This window comes from Oryctolagus cuniculus, chromosome 4, assembly GCF_964237555.1.
Source record: "Oryctolagus cuniculus chromosome 4, mOryCun1.1, whole genome shotgun sequence".
In the NCBI taxonomy this organism is placed as follows: Eukaryota; Metazoa; Chordata; class Mammalia; order Lagomorpha; family Leporidae; genus Oryctolagus; species Oryctolagus cuniculus.
The window spans coordinates 125521805-125536977 of record NC_091435.1 but is presented as its reverse complement, the minus strand read 5'-3'; the positions used below and the strand labels follow the sequence as shown (position 1 = coordinate 125536977).

General features: G+C 44.1%; 1 pseudogene; it reads left to right on the top strand.

The window, feature by feature from the left end:
- Window positions 1–968: 968 nt before the first annotated feature.
- LOC108177891 (melatonin receptor type 1B pseudogene) lies at window positions 969–2093 on the top strand (annotated as a pseudogene).
- The last annotated feature ends 13080 nt before the right edge of the window (window positions 2094–15173 follow it).

Below are 15173 nucleotides of genomic sequence, written 5' to 3'. Positions count from 1 at the left end.
CTGTCTATATGTGTGTGTGTGTGGGTTTGTGTGTGTGTATGTGGGTCTCTGTGTGTGTGTCTATTTCTGTGGCTGTATGTGTGTGTGCGTCTGTGTGTGTGGCTGTGTGTGCGGCTGTCTGTGTGTGTGGCTGTGTGTGGGGGTCTGTGGGGGGGTCTGTGTGTGTGTGTGTCTGTGTGTGTGGGTCTGTGGGGAGGGTCTGTGTGTGTGTCTGTGTCTGTACGCATCTGTGTGTGTGTCTGTATGTATGTGTCTGTGGGGGGGGTCTGTGGGGGGGCTCTGTGTGTGTGTGTCTGTGTGTTTCTGTGTGGGGTTTGTGGGGGGGGTCTGTGTCTGTGTGTGTGGCAGTCTGTGTGGGGGGGATCTGTGGGGGTCTCTGTGTGTGGTTGTCTGTGTGTGTGTTTCTGTGTGGGGTCTGTGGGGGGGTCTGTGTCTGTGTGGCTGTCTGTGGGGGGGGTCTGTGGGGGGGCTCTGTGTGTGGCTGTCTGTGTGTCTCTGTGTGGGGTCTGTGGGGGGGGTCTGTGTCTGTGTGTGTGGCTGTCTGTGGGGGGGGGTCTGTGGGGGGGTCTGTGTGTGTGTGTCTGTGTGTGCTTCCTCCTCCTCCTGTTGCTGAAGCTCATTCTTCTTCCCTTCCCCCCTCTTCTTCGCCTTCTTTCTCTCTCACTCCCTCTCCCACTCCCTCTCCCTCTCCTCTTCTCCCTCCCAATATTGAAATCAAGAGTACCATTTAAAATTCCTTGCAGATTTACAAATGAACATGACAACTGAGTTTTATCTTTCTTTCAATATCATTTCAGTCGGTTGTTGATTTTCAGATTTATTGACTTGGAAAATTAAGACTTTCCTGTATACTGGACTCCTTCCTCCACCGTGTGGGCTGGGCTGGAACGAGAGTGGCTGGGGCACTGGGTTCAGCACTGAGCGCTCCGGTTGTTTGGCTGCCTGCGCGCGGCGCGGGAGGGTGCATGATGCCCGAGAATGGCTCCTTTGCCAACTGCTGCGAGCCCGGAGGGCGGCTAGTCAGGAGCTAGCACCACGCGGCCCTCCGGGATCCCCCGCCATCCCTGGGTGGCACCAACACTATCTGCCCTGCTCATTGTCATCACCAAGGTGGACGTCGTTGGCAACCTTGTGGTCATCCTCTCTGTACTCAGCAACCGCAGGCTCCGGAATGCAGGTGACACCATAGTATGACCGAAAGGGGGCAGTAGCGGGAAGGCAGGAGGAAGATTGAGGGCCCTGACCTTAGAAGGTAATTCATCTGTTTTTGGTGAGTCTGGCATTGGCTGACCTGGTGGTGGCCTTGCACCCCTACCAGCTCATCCTTGTGGCCAATCTTCCATGATGGCTGGGCCCTGGGAGAGGCGCATTGCAAGGCCAGTGCCTTTGTGATGGGCCTGAGTGTCATTGGTTCTGTCTTCAACATCACTGCCATTGCCATTGCCCATTACTGCTACATCTACCACAGCGTGGCCTACCAGCGGCTCTGTGGGCACTGGCAGGCCTCCCTCTACATTGGCCTCGTCTGGCTGCTCATTCTGGTGGCCTTGGTGCCCACCTTCTCCGTGGGGTCCCTGGAGGATGACTCGCGCGTTTATCTACTCTTGCACCTTCATCCAGACGGCCAGCGCCTGGTACACAGCGGCAGTGGTGGTCATCCGCTTCCTCCTCCCCATCGCTGTGGTGAGCTTCTGTTACCTGTGTATCTGGGTGCGGTGCTCCGCTCCCAGCGCCGGGCGGAGCTTCCTACCCACGTTCGCGGTGTTTGTGATCTCCGCCACCTGCTGGGCCCCACTTAACTGCATTGGCCTCGCTGTGGCCATCAACCCAGAAGAAATGGCTCCTCAGGTCCCAGAGGGGCTTTTTTTGTCACCAGCTACTTCTTAGCTTATTTCAACAGCTGCCTTAACGCCATCATCTACCGGTTCCTGAACCAGAAGTTCCGCCGGGAGTACCAGAGGATCCTCTCGGCCCTCTGCAGCCCGCTGCGCTGCTTTTCGGATGTTTCCAAGGGCAGCCGCACCGAGGGCCCACTGAGCCAGACTTCCCCTGCTGTTCACGCCGCACACCCTGTCCATGCAGATTCCCAGTAGCCTGGATCCAAGGTACACCAACCCAGCGACAAACTCGTGAGATGGTGGGGTGAAGCTGCCGCCGGCACGCTGGCCTGTTGCATGACTGGTGCAACTCGCTCCTGTGGACAAGGCCGTCAGCACCCTTGGCTCAGGCTGGTCCGGGGGTGCCCACGTTACCTGGCATAAACCCTCTCAGTGGTGTGTTGGGAGCTTGCACATCAAGACCAGGCAAGGAGCAGACTGAGTGCCAGTCTGGGGCAGAAGTAACCAGTTCCTCCCCGTGGACTGCACCTCATCCTGCTCTGACCACCGCACTGCGTCTCCCTTCTGCCTGAGAGATGGCAGGAATGCATGGCTTCGTCAGCAAGGATGGCAGAGCGAGGTCTGCCGAGCTGGGAGGTTTTTGCTGGTGAACCAGGAGCTGAGAGAATGGAAGGGAGTGGGGAAAAGCCACGGACTGGGTGATGTATGTACTCAGATGGAATGGCCTCATGGCGCAGGCCTTAATTTTAAATAAAGATGATTTTGGAAAAAAAAATAAAAGACTTGCCTGTGGGATATTTTATACTTGTCACTTCATGAAGTCACTGTTCATTTGATTTAATGGCCCAGATGTAAACAACTTCATTCTAGAAATCCATGGAACAACGTTTGAATTTATTTTTTATCCACAAACAAGGGCTGGAGTGATGCACCAATAAGAATGCACGACAGTGTCCTCTCAGCTTTGCAAATTCCAGGAGGGCACCCGTATCGTACTATGTAAATGGAAGGCCCTGGAGCTGCGAAGCCGCAATCTTGAGAGCAGCTGCTCTGAGAAACAGCAGGCAGTACACCTGCTAGCCAGAGCGCTAGTCTCCCAAGATGCACGCTGACAGTGATGACACAGCGTCTTCTGCTAGAGCCAGAGCATGTATGTGAAGACTATACATGGCCACAGCTGCCCTGCTTGCAGCCTAGGCTCAGGACAAGTCACCCGCAGTGGACCAGTCACTCCTCCAGTCTTTATAAAGTGCTGCCTAGCTCTTGTTTTCAAGTGGCAAAAGACAAAGCAACCCCAATGTTCCCAGCCACATTCTCTCGTACGGAATGAAGACGTGCAGCAGAATAAGTGAGTGAAGGTTTGGTGAGTGACTGAGCAAAACTGGAGGGTTACAGGCTGCTGGAGCTCTAGCTGAAAAATGCAGGTTATTTTTCAGGTAGAAAACACACCACCAGTCTGGGAGGGCCTAAGTAGAGCACATTGGTACAAAGAAATACAACGTCAGTGGTAAGGTTACTCCATGGGGAATCGGATTCAACAGAAGACAGCAGACATAGAATGTTGGTTTGTGCATTTCATTCATTCAACAAAAATTCATTAGCTAGCTATTGTGTCAGGCACTAGGGGACCTGGTAGTATACATTGTCCTTGTCTCCAGGAGGTTCAGTCTGATGGCCAAATCAGACAGTAAAAAAAATGACAAAATTAAATATGTGAACAGTGATAAGCATTCGAAAGGAAAAATGCAGGGCACCAGAAAAGTGAAAAGCAAAGGAGCATACCTTGTTTAAGTCCAGGGAGTATAAGAAGGTCCAGCCAAGTGGAGAAGTACAGAACCTTTATAAGCAGAGGGAGTGGCACATGGGGAAACCTGAGTATGAAAAACTTGGTGTAAGTGAGGGCAGAAAGGAGGCTCATGTCAGCAAAATGATGGCATCAGAGAGCTGAGGCTGGCCGCCATGTGCAAGAGTTTTCAGAGAAAATCACTCTTTGAAGATCCTGAACGTCAGTTCTAAGTCACATCTACTGCAGAAGGAAGCAGTGTTGCTCTGAGGACCTCGTTTCCTACCCTGAACTTTTAGCCGAACAAAGTAATTCAGAAGTATTAAGGAGGGAGGGGCCAAGACACAGCAGACCAATGGCTATTCAAATCGCTGACACTTGAGGCACTGTGTCGGGTGACTAAGGCCTCCCTGAAACCACGCATTGGTAACTGCCAGCACCACCACGAAGGGGAGCTGGAGGGGAAGGCTGAAGGCTGGCAACAGACTTAAGCACCAGCTCCTCCGCAAAGAATTCCCTTCCCTCCCTCTCCCCTCCTGCTACAGACTAGTAACAGGCCAAGGTAGCCTGGACGGTGGCTGTAAGATCTCTTTGGCTTTGTTTCCTTACATTTGGAAAAGGGAGCAATTTCCATCATGCAAGTTTCAGGGTAATTTTTCCAGTTATTTGTTGCAAGGTCCATCCTCCTAGGTTGGCAAAGATCTCATGAGGGAAGCTACAATCTAAGATAGTGTGAGAGGCATCTAATCACCCCCAAAGAATGGGGCAGTCTCCTGCAGTCTCTCAATTGCATTGCAAACTTAGACCCTGGGGCATGAGCAGCCAGTTAGGAAGCAAGTTCCTAAGAGCTGAAGTTACCATGTTCCATCAGGCATAGAGGAGTGAAAGTTTGTTCATTCTCTGCATTCTAAAATGTAGGCACAGTCTTTGCATTCAAGGGGCCAAAAAGAATTTTTCCTGCATTGATTTTTTACCAAAATCCTAATGTGGAACCAGCTAAAGCTCTTAAGATGTATGTACCCCAAAGGGAGGCTGCTCTAGAACTCTACAGAGCAAACTTGCGGAAAATAGCAAAGTGGATGGTACAATGCTGGTCTTAGTTTTCAAAAAAGGAAACAAAAACTAGATTTAAAAAAGGAGTCAATAAGAAGAGACAAAATGCACAAATGCACAATGGCCAGGCCATATGCAAAACAGATCTCAAACCCACAACCTTTAGTAGTCAGCCCAGGAAACCAATCATTGCCTACCTTATCCAGTCCAGAAAAACAGCTGGCTAGCTGTAGCTCAGACATAAGTTTTGGAAGCCAGACAACTGTCTCTGGTAAAATCCTGGAAACCAGACAACAACCACTTTAATAAGCAGCCTGAAATACGCAGGGCTTGGTCATTAGCTGACAGTTTCCCCAAGTTTCGTTCCTGTGTACAACTTAGGACCAACCAAAGAAAGTCAAGTACACACCTCTTACATGGGCTAGCCTGAATTTCCCCTCTCACAAATCCGTTCCCTTCTCTAATACTAATAGACACCTGCTTCCCCTCGCTCAGGGAGTTTTGACTCTGGAGAAGATTCCTATGGTCTTCTTTATTGCAAATACATTACTTTGTGTGACTACTTCTAGTGTACTTTTATTTATTTATTTATTTAGATTCATTTGTTTATTTGAAAGGCAGAGTGACAGAGAGAGAAAGAGATCTTCCATCTGCTAATTTACTCCTCAAATGCCCTCAGGAGCCAGGACTGGGCCAGGCTGAATACAGGAGCCAGGGACTCCATTCTGGTTTCCCATGTGGGTGGCAGGGACACAAGTACTTGAACTCTAATCTACTGCTTTCTCAAGCACATTATGAGGAGAACAGCCGTGACTCAAACTGGTTGTCTCTCATATGGGATGTTGACGTTATAACCAGTATGTTAACCAACTGCACCACAATGTTGGCCATTATTTTATTCATTAATTCATTCAATGGAGAGGGACAGAGAAAACACTTCCCTCTGCTGTTTCACTCCTCAAATGCCCACAACAGGCAGAATTGCGCTAGGGTCAAAGTTAGAGCCAGAAACTCAATTCTAGTCTCCCATGTGTGTGTGGTGGACCCAACTATTTGAGCCATCACCTGCTGTCCCAGTATGCACATTAGCAGAAAAGTGGGATTGGAAATGCAAAAGGGACTTGAAACCAAACATCCATCCCATGGTGGAGGCTTTGATCTCTACTCACCATGAACATAGCACAGGGGCTGGCACTGTGGATAGCAGGGTAAAACCACCTACATCCCTATGGCTGTGTCAGCTGCTCCACTTCCAATCCAACTCTCTGATAACGGCCTAGGAAAGCAGCGGAAGATGATCCAAGTGCTTATGTCCACATACAGAAGGAACTTCAAAAAATTTACTAATTTTATTCTACTGCTCATGCATAAAATGTCACATGCTTAAACATCTCTTCTTTGAATAGTACATTCACTTTTCAAAGCAGCAAATGGGTCGGTATTGTGGCACAACAGCTTAAACTGCTGCTTGCAATGCCAGCATCCCATATCAGAGTACTAGCTCAAATAGTGGTTACTCTGCTTCCAATTCAGCTTCTTGCTAACGCAACTGGGAATCAGTGGCTGTAGTCTAAATACTTGGGCCCCTGCTATCCACGTGGGAGACTCAGATGGAGTGCCTTCCTCCTTGCTTCACTCTGGCCCAGCCCTACTTGTTGTGGCCATTTGAGGAGTGAACCAATAGATACAAGATCTGTTTCTCTCTGTCTCTTCTTCCCTATCATTCTGCCTTTCAAATACAAAAATAAATAAATAAATAAATAAAATCTTTTTTTAAAAAATCAGCAAAGCAGGAAAACCAATTCTCAACTAAAGTATTTTCATGTGAGTGTAGTTATCACCAAGTCCTAAAATTTTATGTATGCCAACAAAAATATTACATTTTAAGGACTACTCAAAGGATTCTAATCAAGCATTTTATAAACAATAGTAGGTTGGGGCTTTAGTCACTGTGTTCATATATATGCAAATACATAATATGCACTTGCATTTTGGTAGGGTCTTCATGAAGTGCTTTAAACTCAAATAGCTACAAGAGATGAGAATGTAAACTCTGTCAGAGATTAGAAAAATTGAAGTTTCTATCACTTGATAATAGGAAACTTCTTTGCTTTTAAGTTATACACTCTCTCTATCAGGATTACAGCCCTAGTAATAGCCAGAAAAACATCACATCTTAGTAATGTTGCTAAAAACAAAACTGTTTAATGACAAAGATTATCTAATTCTGTAAATTTCTGAGTTCCACTATTATAGTGCTTTTATTTAGAAATTGTTGAGTTTTGAGTAAATTTGATGCCTATAAAATACCTCCTGGACACTATTGTTAATAACTAGATCAAATATAGATGGGATAGAGAAAAACACTGGGTAGCTATAATGTTTCTAAGTCTTCCTCTGGCCTTATTACTATTATAAGTTAGAATGGATTGTACAGTGGAAATTGCTAATGATCCTTTTCTGATTCTTTAATTTCAGCAGAAATTAAACGTGTCCTTCTATCTCTTTTGTTGGTTATCACCAGAATGAAAATATTTAAAGCAGTGGTTCTTAAAAAATCAATTTATACACAGTTCAGACTGATTTTTTTAAAAAAGATTTATTTATTTATTTGAAAGTCAGAGTGATACAGAGAGGATAGGCAGAGAGAGAGAAAGAGGTCTTCCATCCGATAGTTCACTTCCCAATTGGCCACAATGGCCGGAGCTGCGCAGATCCGTAGCCAGGAGCCAGGAGCTTCTTCCGGGTCCCCCATGAGGGTGCAGGGGTCCAAGGACTTGGGCCATCTTCCACTGCCATCTTAGGCCATAGCAGAGAGCCGGATCAGAAGTAGAGCAGCTGGGTCTTAAACCAGCGCCCATATGGGATGCCAGCGCTTCAGGCCATGGCATTAACCCACTGTGCCACAGCGCTGGCCCCAGACTGATTTTAAGTCCCTTTAACACATATTGATCATATGGTGGTTAATCTTTTCTCATATTTTTGTTAGGTAAATTCAGATGTATAAAATATAATACTTTTCTCAAGTGAATTATACTAAGAGCTTCCTGATTTACATAGGAGAAATTCCAGAGCTTCGACCACATGGAAAGCAGCAAAAAGTACTCTCACTTCTCTGACATACGTCTTACTCATTTTTGGCTCATGTTTATTAATCCTGTCAAATTTTTTCTCCTCCACAATTCAAAAGTTTCAGATAAAAATGATGGTTGTGCAGGGATTCCAGCTATTACTGATGACTGGTGGCAAACGTTTAGTTCTTCTGATAGAACCTGTAGATCTGTTAACAAGGGATTTTTGTTCCCTGGCTAAGCAGGGACAAGGCATCGGCACAGTATAATGAAAGTACAGAAGACAGATCTTCCTCTTTCAACCACTGGAAAAGAATAAGGGATGAAAATCTCCTATGGGGCAATACATGAGAGGGAGGGAGGTAGCAAGAAGGAGCTGGATTGGTCAGCTTCTCTCCACAGTCCTGCCTGCACTGCAGCTTCACCTGCACCGCCCAAATCACTCGCAGTTCCACACAGCAGAACATTGCGCTTTTTCTGGTTTTACCAATTAGAACAGGCACAGGCCTAAAATAACCAACATGGCTTCCAACTGTATCCCCACAGTGTTAGGTCATTGTAAAGTCATTATAATAAAATGATATGACTGACACAGCTACTCCCATCTTGCACCTGATGTGATGACACCTCTGAGTTTTCCAAAAAAGGGCAAGGAAATGGGTGTTACCCAAGCCCCACTCCAAATCTCACCCTTGGTGAATATTCAATTAATTCCACTGCAGATACCATGCCCCATGTCTCCAGTTCATATAAAAGGATGTCACAGAAACTTGTTGAGGGCAGCTGTCTCTTGAGCATGCCTGCACTCCTTCTTGAGTATATACTTTAACTTCATGTATGCACGAATCTTGTTTCTCTGCAGATCTTGACCTGTGATTTGAACTTGAATTTATTTTGCATTGGAGAAAAGAACTTAGACCAAGCCACTCCACTGCAATATGAAAAGGAACTCTTCAAAAATGAAACCCAAAGAAACAGGTAAACATGTATTTTTATATTCAGGTTGATGGAAAAGTGGGTAGAGGAAAAGTGAAAAATTATAACTAGAGCAAGGAGGCATGATCTAAGGAAAACAAACTGGGGAAACTTAGTAAGGCCTGCTTTTCAGATTTTTCTGTATGTCCCTGTTTCTTCAGGGATGAGTGTGCCCCTTTTCTCCACGTAGACGAAGGGCATTTCTCAAATGAGGGTCTTCTGATCTGCTTCAGAGGAGAAGTAGGGAAGGAGATTCTCAAATGTGCAGGTGTCATATTTTGGGGTATACCATGGATAAGCCTCATCATCAACATATTGAACATTACAAACTAAAGAACTTTGAGAAATAGCAGGCTGGAGAAACTCTCTCATCTTCCCCTGAACTAGGTCCCTCCTGTGAGAAATGGCCCCGCCGATATCAAAAGGAAAGAAGTATACTTGACCGTGAAGACACAGGTGCTAAGAAGAATCTGAGTAAGCACACCTTTTGCTCTCTTCTAGTTTATTCATGCCCTTTGTCCTAGCACATTCCTCCACAACCCGGCATTCTTTATCAAACTTACTGTAAAATTATCCAGTTTAACTTTCTCTTCAAGTCTTCTTTTCTTTAAGAGGGTTCTTAAAGTGCAACATACACTTTAAAAAAATAGGTATACTTTCCTCTTTGTAATCTTTCTTTTGTGACAGGAGCTTCAGCATAGAATATGAGAGGATAGAAGGAACAATGTTTTTTCTCTCTTACATGATACTATAAACATTTACAGCAATGGTGATAAATAGAGTTACAATATTGGTTAGTGATTTCCCACCTTTAGACAACAGTAAGCTCTGGTGAGAGTGCCAGAAGCAGAAGAATTGAAGTGTCAAATAACAGCATTTCAAATAGAAATAGTAAGTAATTGCCTACTGTTCCACAGCATCTCCCTTATTCCAGCACAGAGGTTAAATTTGAGTGGCAGCAAGTTTAGAAAAATCCTGCAAAATCATTTTATATAACTAATGCATTATGACAATGGAAAATATACTCTGGGTCAACGTCTCATCGTCATTGGTATATGGTCATTGTATTGTTAATAACACTAATAGTGTTGAGGCTGGCACTATGGCATAGCAGCTGGTGAGGCCACTGTCTGCAATCCAGGCATCCCATTACGGGTGACTGTTAGGGTCCTGGATGCTCCAGTTCTGATCCAGCTCTCTGCTATGGCCTGGAAAAGCAGTGGAGGATGGCCCAAGTCCTTGGGCTCCTGCACCCACATGGACCCTGAGGGATCTCCTGGCTCCTGGTTTTTGATCAGCGCAGCTCCAGCTGTTGTGGCCAACTGAGGAATGGGCCAGCAGATGGAGGACCTCTCTCTCTCTCTCTCTCTCTCTGCCTTTCCTTCTCTCTCTGTGTAACTCTGACTTTCAAAAAAATAAACAAATCTTTAAAAAAAATACTAATAGTGTTGATGAGTTAAAATAGAATAATCAATCCTGGGGTTATTAATAGGTAATGAGATCAATACCACTCCCATTAATTGCCCAGAGCTTGCATTTCATATATAGTAAGTTCATATTTGGTGCATTCAAATATATTTCCTTGGAAAGTAAAGGCATGGAAATTAGGGACCAACACTGTGGCATAGGCTACCAGCCTGCAATGCCAACATCCATTATAGGTGCCAGTTTGGGTCCTGGCTGTTCCACTTCTGATCCAGATCCCTGCAAATGGCCTGGGAAAGTCAGTGAAAGACAGCCCAAGTGCTGGGCTATTACCACCCACACGGGAGACCTGGATGAAGCTCCTGGCTCCTGGCTTCAGCCTCGACCATCCCTGGCCTTTTTAATCATTTGGGGAGTAAAGCAGTGGATGGAAGATCTCTCTCTCTCTCTCTCTCTCTCTCTCTCTCTCTTTCTCTCCCCTCCCTTCTCTGTAACATTGACTTTCAAATAAATAAATAACTCTTCAAAAAAAAGATATGTAAGTTAAAACAACCACTAACTCTAAAACTATCTGAAGTATTAAAGCAATAAATGCAATGGGGAGAACCAAAGTAGGACTAATATTCGTCCTTTATTTAGGTGAACTAATTAGCCATCACCAACATTTGCTGTCATGTTTGCTGCAAGCTGTGTGTCACAGGTTATTGGTTGATTACTAATAGATGGATAAGTGAAACAGATATTCCTTGGGGTAGAGCAAGTCAGATAAGATTTAATTTTATAAAGGAAGTCAGTAATAATTGTCCCTGCTTATAGTAGGAATGCTATTTGTAGAGATACCGAGATTTGAGTGATTGGGATGCATGTCTGGGGTAGTACAGCATCTCTAATAGGTTTTTAATCTTAATAAATAAAAATAGTTACATAAATACTAGAGATCAAGTTTCTCTTGGGTAGGTATGAATTAACTTTAGCAGTTTTTAAAGTAATTAGACTAATCACTGCTAGAAGGTGATTAATTGTGCACTTGTTAACAAAATGTCTTGGTGACAGGAACAGAATTATTGGAAATACAATGAAGATTCAAATGCGCAGGAACAGGCATCTGGCCTCCTGGTTAGGATGCCCACATCCCATTGCTCAAGGAGCTGGGTGTTTGAGTGGCGGTGATGGGGTAAAAGTAGAACAAGAAAATTCCGCTGTGAAGTTCTAAGCGATGTTAGATTTAACTGATTGGACAGTAATAATTCTCAGTTCTGTATCTAATTGGGGCTTATCACTGACAGGCGATAGAAACTACAATGTCAACGCACTGCCCTTAACAAATGTTAGTTCTTTTTAATGTTAATGTTGCTTAATGCTTAATTTGAACTCCTGGAATAGTGCCTGTTGTTAAATTTGAAGATGGCCCAGTTCATAAGGGGAGCATCTTTTGATGAGGGGTAATATTTGGACTGGAAGTCCTGTGGGTAGTGTTATTTGCTCACCAAGTTCCAGTAGGTGAATTTTTTATATTTTAAGTCTGTATTCTATATATCCATAATTTCAACATTATGATGGTTTACGATTTTGAGGTTAAGGATCAATCATTAATTTAATTCATTAAGTATAGAAGTAAGCAAATAATTCACAAATTGAAAATTAAAATAATTGTACATAATATAGTGTTTATAGCTCATTCTGTTTCTACTTCATGAGTTTATATTGTGATTATGTGAGAGAAGTTTGCACATAATAGAATGCAATTACAAGAGCATGGTCATGGAACTATTGCAATTTTTCTACCATAGGAGATGTAATATTTTGTAATTGTAATTGGAAAGGATATATCATTATGCATAAGGGATTTTAATCACTGATGATATTATACAAAGCTTTTACTAATAATTTTAAAAAGTCATAGTGATATTACAACCAATTTTAAAGAATTTTATCCTCAAGGGGTAGGGTGATTTTGTATGTCAAGTGTTTTGAGTACTTAAGCTTTGACATAGCTTTCTTCTTCAACTGTCTTCTGTCTTATCTGATGGAGGGCCTACTTCTTGTTCGAAAGTAAACAATTGGGGCCAGTGCTGTGACACAGCAGGTTAAAGCCTTGGCCTGAGGTGCCGGCATCCCATAGGGGCGCCAATTCTAGTCCTGGCTGCTCCTCTTCCGATCCAGCTCTCTGCACTGTCCTGGGAAAGCAGTACAAGATGGCCCAAGTCCTTGGGCCCCTGCACCCACGTGGGAGACCCGAAAGAAGCTCCTGGCTCCTGGCTTCAGATCAGCTCAGTTCTGGACGTTGCAGCCATCTAGGGAGTGAACCAGAGGATCGAAGACCTCTCTGTCTGTCTCTACCTCTCTTTGTAACTCTTTCAAATAAATAAAATAAATATTTAAAAAAAAGAAAGTAAACACTTCTCCAATCATAAACATTACCACCATTGTCAGTCAAACAATGATCCCACCGATGAGACAGAATGTCATGCTGCACACATGTATAGAGCTGGATGGATTGATTATTGACATAGCATCCTAGAAAGAATATGTTGAAGAAGAGGGCAAATTAACACCAAGAAGTACCACTGTAAGATGGTCCTTTGGCTCATGTGACATTTGTATTCTATATCATGAAAATCAATGCATAAAGCTACCTGTTCCTATAGACAGTACATAATGGGTAAAAATAAAAATATATTATTATGATGGTTAATTTATTTATCATCTAGGCTTGGTCATAGTTCCCAGATATTTTGTCAAATGTACTTGGATGTTACTGTTGAGGAATTTTTTAGATGGTGTTAACATTTAAAATAGTAGACTGAATTAAATAAATTACCCTCTATAATGTTGGTGGTCCTCATTCTAATCAGTTGAACGTCTTAGGAAAAAACAATGGTTCCAAAAGAAAGAGGGAATTATTCTAGAAAACTGCCACTGGACTTGAGCTGAAACATCATCTTCCCTGGATCTTCAAGCTGTCATCCTATTAGTAAAATAGAGAAGGCCAGCAGATTGGAAACACAAGCAGTTGTGAGTGCTACAGTTTTTTTTTTAACTTTTATTTAATGAATATAAATTTCCAAAGTACATCTTATGGATTACAATGGCTTCCCCCCCATAACGTCCCTCCCACCCGCAACCCTCCCCTTTCCCACTCCCTCTCCCCTTCCATTCACATCAAAATTCATTTTCAATTCTCTTTATATACAGAAGATCAGTTTAGCATACATTAAGTAAAGATTGGATCTCTGTCCTTAGTGTGCTGTACATTGAGATTTAATGCTATAACTAGTACTCAAACAGTATTTTTCACTTTATGTTTCTGTGTGGGAGCATGTTGAAATCTTTCCTTAATGAGTGCTACAGTTTTGAGGCAGAATTTCCTCTTCTACGGATATCACAAAATTTCTTACTATAATTTCTACCTTGGTATCCATTTTTTAAATTTTTTAAGGATTTATTTTATTTATTTGAAAGTCAAGAGTTACAGAAAGAGAGATGGAGAGACACACACACACAGAGATCTTCCATCTGCTAGTTCACTCACCAAATGGCCACAACAGCTGGAGCTGGGCCAGTCTATAAGACAGGAGCCAGGAGCTTCTTCTGGGTCTCCCATGTGGGTGCAGGGGCCCAAGGCCCAGGCCATCCTGTGCTGCCCTCTCAGGCACATTAGCAGGGAGCTGGATCAGGAGTGGAGTATATGAGTCTCAAACCAGCACACATATGGGATGCTGACATCACAAGTGGTGGCTTAACCTGCTGTGCCACAGGGCCAGCTCCTGGCATTAATTTTTATACCTCACATAAGTTTTTAAAAACCATATGTACCCCATCACCTTTGGTCTAATTAAAGCTTCCCCCTCTCTGTGTGGTTGTTTGTTATTTAAAATATTTGTTCCTCATCTTACCTAAACCCAACACATTCCACAACTACTGACCACAGTAAAACCTAATGGTCGACACCACAGTCATGGAAACAGGTATCCCCTTCATGCAAGTTTTCTCTAAACCAGCCCATGTCACACACACGCTACCCATGGAAATCCTAAGGGAGAATGTCCCTGGATTGTCATTAAGGTGCAGTCCCACTCTCCTGCTCCACGCCTGCTGGCTGTGCCCCCTGTCACAACCCCAGACTTCCTGACCAACCTCCTGTTGACACCTCTAGCCTCTCTGGGACCTGCAAGCACAACATTTCCTCTGCCTCACGCATTCTGGTTTTGCCACCTCATTGTATCGCACACAACTAACTCAATCAAACCAAACTTTTCCCAGCCAGGGCTCTCCTACAGAGTGGCTCCCTTGACTTAGGAGCTCAGTTCAAGTTCTGGCCACTCCACTTCTAATCCAGCTCCCTTCTAATGAGCCTGAGAGGGCAGTGGAGGATGCACCCATGTGGGAGACCCAGAGGAATCTCCTGGCTCCTGTCTTATAGATCAGCGCAGTTCCGCCTGGATCTGGTCTCCCATGTGGGTGCAGGGGCTCCTGGCTCCTGGCTCCGGAACGGTGCAGCTCAGACCACTGCGGTCATCTGGGGAGTGAACCAGAAGATGGAAGACCTCATTCTCTCTCGCTCTCTCTCTCTCTCTCTCTCTCTCTGCCTCTCTGTAACTCTGCCTTTCAAATAGATAAATAAATCTTTTTAAAACAAAGAATTTTACCCTTTTGGAGAAAGCAATAGTTATGCTTTTGTACCCAGGACTATTTCTACAGTTAATATTTGACATATTCATACACCATATCCTAAAAACCCAATCAATAGTATAACTCAGATTATTGCTGCTTTCAAAAGATTCAGTTATTTATTTATTTGAAAGGCAGAATGAGAGAGAGGAGGAGACACACAGAGATTTTTCCATCTGCTTGTTCACTTCCCAAGTGAACACAAAATCCAGGGTTGGACCAGGCCAAAGCTAGGAGTCAAGAATTCCATCCAGGTCTCCTATTTGGTTGGCAGGTATCCAAGTACTTGGGCCATCATTCATTTCCTTTCTGGATTTATTAGTAGAAAGCTAGATCAGAAGTAGAGAAGCCAAGTCT